Source organism: Rhagoletis zephyria, unplaced genomic scaffold (assembly GCF_001687245.7).
Source record: "Rhagoletis zephyria isolate East Lansing unplaced genomic scaffold, Rhagoletis_zephyria_1.1 Rzeph_scaffold_00582, whole genome shotgun sequence".
In the NCBI taxonomy this organism is placed as follows: Eukaryota; Metazoa; Arthropoda; class Insecta; order Diptera; family Tephritidae; genus Rhagoletis; species Rhagoletis zephyria.
Genome location: NW_016157666.1, coordinates 2858 through 7769, shown reverse-complemented (window position 1 = coordinate 7769; position 4912 = coordinate 2858). Strand labels below are relative to the sequence as shown.

At 45.0% G+C, this 4912-nt stretch overlaps 1 protein-coding gene across 1 annotated transcript in view; it reads left to right on the top strand.

The window, feature by feature from the left end:
• Nucleotides 1-4912, top strand: part of LOC108360514 (calreticulin) — a 10095-nt gene that overhangs the window by 2772 nt on the left and 2411 nt on the right. The gene's annotated exons all lie outside the window — the stretch shown is intronic.

Sequence of the window (4912 nt, the reverse complement as noted above, 5' to 3'; positions counted from 1 at the left end):
GGCGATGTTGAGCTCGAAATATTTAACGTTTATATACCCCCTGCCACCTTCTACCCGGCCGGATATCACCCTGACATAGGTGCGCTCCTCAGAGGTGAAAACCGTATGGTAGTAGGCGACTTTAATGCGCATCACGATCTTTGGCACTCAAGCCTGTCAAAGGATCGTAGGGGAACTGATTTGGCTGAGCAGATAGACGATTCGACATTCTGCACAATGAACGACGCCGCACCCACCAGGATTATGGGCAGCTGCTGCAGCTCGCCTGACATAACAATCATCAGCGCTGGTGTGATAAACAGCATATCATGGCGACCTATGCTGACTTTGGCATCAGACCATCTGCCCATAGTCATCTCGATCGATAAACCAACCGACTTTGCTTCCGCGGAGCACCGAACATACATCAACTTTTCTAAAGCTGATTGGAAAGGCTTCGCGGAATTTACTGAAACCACCTTCTCTGCTCTCCCCACACCAACCGACGTCCACCTTGGTGAACGTAAGTTCCGCAGGGCTGTTACCGATGCTACAGCTCACTTCGTAAAGGCAGGATGTATCACCGACCCACGTCCAAATTTCCCTGCTGAAGCGGCTGTGCTAGCCGATGAGCGTGATAGCCTTCGTCAGGCCGATCCCGGAGATCAACAGTATTAGGGATCTCAACGCGGAGATTCGGCAACTAGTAAACGTACATAAGCGGAAGAAGTAGGAAGAGCATCTGAAGACCTGTAACTTCACCTCTGGTGCGAGTAAGCTTTGGTCAACCGGGAGGTCACTGTCAAATCCGACGAAGCACGACGACAGAGTCGAAATTTCTTTCGGCGACCATGCTTCGTCGGATCCGGAACGATGCGCGAGCTATTTTAGCCGGCAGTTCATACTGCATCCTCCGGTGGACAAAGCCTAGCGTCGAGTGACCAGAAGGCTGCACAAACTGCCAACAACCTGTGCCCCCCTTGCTTTCACTTGCGGTGAAGTTTAGGTGGCCATCGGGAAGGCGATAGCCTCCAAAGCCATGGGTCCCGACGGAATATGCATGCTGATGCTGAAAATTTCGGGTCCTGCGGGGGTAGCGTACCTAACGGAGGTCCTCAATTTGTCTATGGCCACTCTCATCATCCCAGACATCTAGAAGGTGGGGGAGGGTGGTCCTTCGGCTCAAACTTGGGAAACCTGCCAACATGGGAGATTCTTATTGGCCGATAACACTCCTTCTCCGGGAGCGAAGACACTCGAGGTTTTGCTGCTCCCGTATTTCACCAACCACTTGACCCCAGCGAAGCATCAGCATGGTTTCCGTAAAGTGCACAGTACAACAACAGCACTTAACGCCATAAACACTCAGATAACTCGTGGCCTTAACCGTAACCGTCCCTGTGAGAGAACGATTCTAGTAGCGTTGGACTTGTCAAAGGCGTTTGACACCGTCTGCCATTCCACGCTACTAGAAGATATAGAGGCCTCCTCTCTCCCACAGAGGCTCAAACGGTGGTCGGCAAATTATCTGAGTGGTCGACACTCGTCGGTAATGTTTAGAGACAAATCGAGCAAACTTAGAAAAATAAAACAGGGGGTTCCACAGGGTGGTGTCCTTTCCCCGCTACTGTTTAACTTTTACATTTCAAAGCTCCCTCAACCACCAGAGGGAGTTTCGATTGTCTCTTACGCCGACGATTGCTCGATCATGGCGAGTGGGAATGGAATTGATGACCTGTGTTCGAAAGTAAACGGGTATCTTTACGAAATCCTCTGCGACCCTGTTCACAACCTGGACGAAAGAGGTTAGGCTACCGCTAGGAATTCACGTCGATGACGCACCAATTCCGACGGTGAGTAATCCTAAAAGACTCTGAGTAACATTCGACAGCCTGATCTCCTTCTCTGCGCACGCAACCGCGGAGAGATCCCTCACGATTCGAAACTTCTCTTCGCATGCCCGGAAAACCCCACAACCCTAACGGCGTCGACCCTGTGGACCGACCCCATAGAGGCTGCACGCTTCTTGGGGCTGCCGTTAATGGAAGTCGGCGACAACGACTGAGATATCAGCCGATCCGGGCGGGGTTGTTGTAGCCGCTACAACAACAACAACAACCAGAGCGACGTCGTTTCGAGTTCACCAGAACGACTTCGCCAGAGCGACGTCGCAACGACGTCGTCTTCGCCCTGTGGCAAATTGGGATATGTACATACATACATACAAATATATATACAACCATTCAAACATGTGTACATACATGAAAACATTGCTGTCCATAGGTACATACATATGCCCATCAGTACATCAAGTTTGCTTCATCATAAATATATCCATACAAACATATGTACATATGTACCAATGGATGTAGTTACGCGAAGCACGTTTGCATCATTTCTACATAGTATATTGCTTGGTATACATACATACATACGTGCATTCAAACATACATATATACATATGTAGGTACTCGTACCCGTCATGCGTCGCTTTATTCTTTTTTTCCCCTTCCATAAACTGCCTATATCTTCCTTCTCACTCATGTAACGTTTTCAGTTTTAAAAATTTCAGTCCATTTTTTGCGATACCGCCGCCTAAGAAGTTTCACTTCAAAAATACTCGTTGAAAACCGCTATTTTCGTTACATTTAATTGAACTTTTGCTTACTAAAATGATTAAAAAAAAAAAAATCCCATAAATGCATTATTACCTTCTGTATGCGGATCCATCACTACTTTTTAAGAATATAATGCAGAAATCAAAATATTAAGAGCGAAAATTTATTTGTAAGTAGCGTTAGAATATTCTGTTTCCGGTGAGCGTTCGCTGTGCAAGTTAGAAAAGTGAGGGCAAGTGAGGCAAATGTTACTTGGAATGTTCTCTATCGAAAGTGACTAATTTTTTAAGTTTTCTCCAAAATTTTCTCAAATTGGTTTTGGGCCGCCTAAATCGTTGAAATACCCTTATGTGCGGAGTGACGTTAATCCATCGAGGAATTTCGATGTGGCAGATGGCTGGCGGATTTTCTGCGAACTGTTGCCATTTTGCTAAGGCTATGGGTCTGGCACATTCGTCCCTATCAACGCCATCCAGCCAAAGTTCTTGAAGCAGGCGACAGCCATCCTGCCAGGTCAAAAAGTTTTGCGACAGAGAATAAGATTTGTGGCTTTGTAATGGCATTCGATGTCGATGCTGGCAGAATGGTGTAGGAAAGTTTATCTGTCAGTGCGTTCCATTGTATACCAAGAGTTTCAAATTTCAAAAAGTTGGAGTCGAGAAGATCCTCCTTTGGAAATTTTTCTAAAATGACCGGATGATTGGCCGTTAGTTTCTTGTGTATGAAACCAGCTGACTTCAGCGCTTTGATCACTTGAACAAGTGATTCAGTGGCGTTGTCAATGTCATGACTTCCGGATAGGATGTCATCCACATACGTTTCGGTTTTAAGTATTGTGGCAGCCAAGGGATACGTCGCTATCGTATCATCTGCTAATTGTTGCAGGGTACGGATAGCGAGGTATGGTGCACAATTAACGCCGAACGTTATGGTTTTGAGATTATAATCGGTGACAGGAGAGTCAGCCGATGTGAGAAATAAGATTCGCTGAAAATCTTTATCGTCCTCATGGATGAGTATTTGACGGTACATGTTTTCAATGTCTCCATTGAACACGAATCTGTGCATTCGCCACTGCAGAATGAGCAGCATGAGATCTGGCTGGAGTGTGGGACCAGTCGGGACACGTCGTTCAGGGATTTTCCTGAACCAGATGTTTTTGAGGCGTTGAATACCACGCGAACTTTGGTGGTCACCTTATCTGGTTTGACGACGGAAGATGTGGGACGAAGGACCATGAATAAATCTTCGCTTGGTCTCTTCGCACTCACCTTGCTTTACACACACTGTCTCCGCTTTAAAGTAAAGCCTTGGTTTTCGAGTTTAAAATTTACAAAATTTTAGTTCATTCACAAGCCCTTTTGTTGAGTGTACATATATATATCAAATTTATTTAAAGGTATACTTAAATTCGTACTGACTTCAATGCTAGAACGCGTGCGCGTTAACCGATGTTAATAGCTGAACTGGTTCGATGGTAATTTGCCGCGATGATGGTAGGCGGCCGTGAGCGCTCGCTAATAATTTTCGGAGTCGCTTCGACTCCACTGCGGTCAAAGGATACGCGCACGACCGCTGAATTAGGTTTAAGCGGCGGCTTAAACAGTCGCTAAAGATACAATAGCAAAAAGGGCTAGATATGTTAAAGGTTGTTTCAATTTAACGTTTAGTATTTTACAGGCAACACAACCCTTGTACGCTGCTGCATGTCGTAGAAATAGAAATATAATTGGGCGCTCTCAAATGTGTTCGCATTTTTATACCCGAGCGCACTTGTGCACAAGGGTATTATAACTTTGTTTACATAACGGTTGTTTGTAACAGGCAAAACGAATCGAGATAGATATAGACAATTGTATACATAAATGATCAGGATGAAAAGAGAAATCGATTAAGCGGTGACTGTCTGTCCGTCCGTCTGTCCGTCTGTGCACACGATAACTCGAGTAAAAATTAAGATATCTTAACGAAACTTGGTACGTGTACTTCTTTCGGGCGTAGGACGGATGGTATTGAAAATAGGCAAAATTGGACAATAACCACGCCTACCTCCCATATAACGGTAATTTTCATAAATACTAAAACTGCGATATTTTAGTAACTACTGAAGATTATTCACTCAAAATTGATATATGCAATAACTTTTAGACAAAAAATAAGAATATTATAAATTTTTGAAAAATGGGCGTAGCCACGCCCACTTAGTGTTACATGTGTATATCTTGGCAACCGCTGCACCGATTTCTTCCAAACTTGGCACAGTTATTGGCCTTGGTACAGGATACCAAATGGCCGAAAATTTTAAAAATCGGACA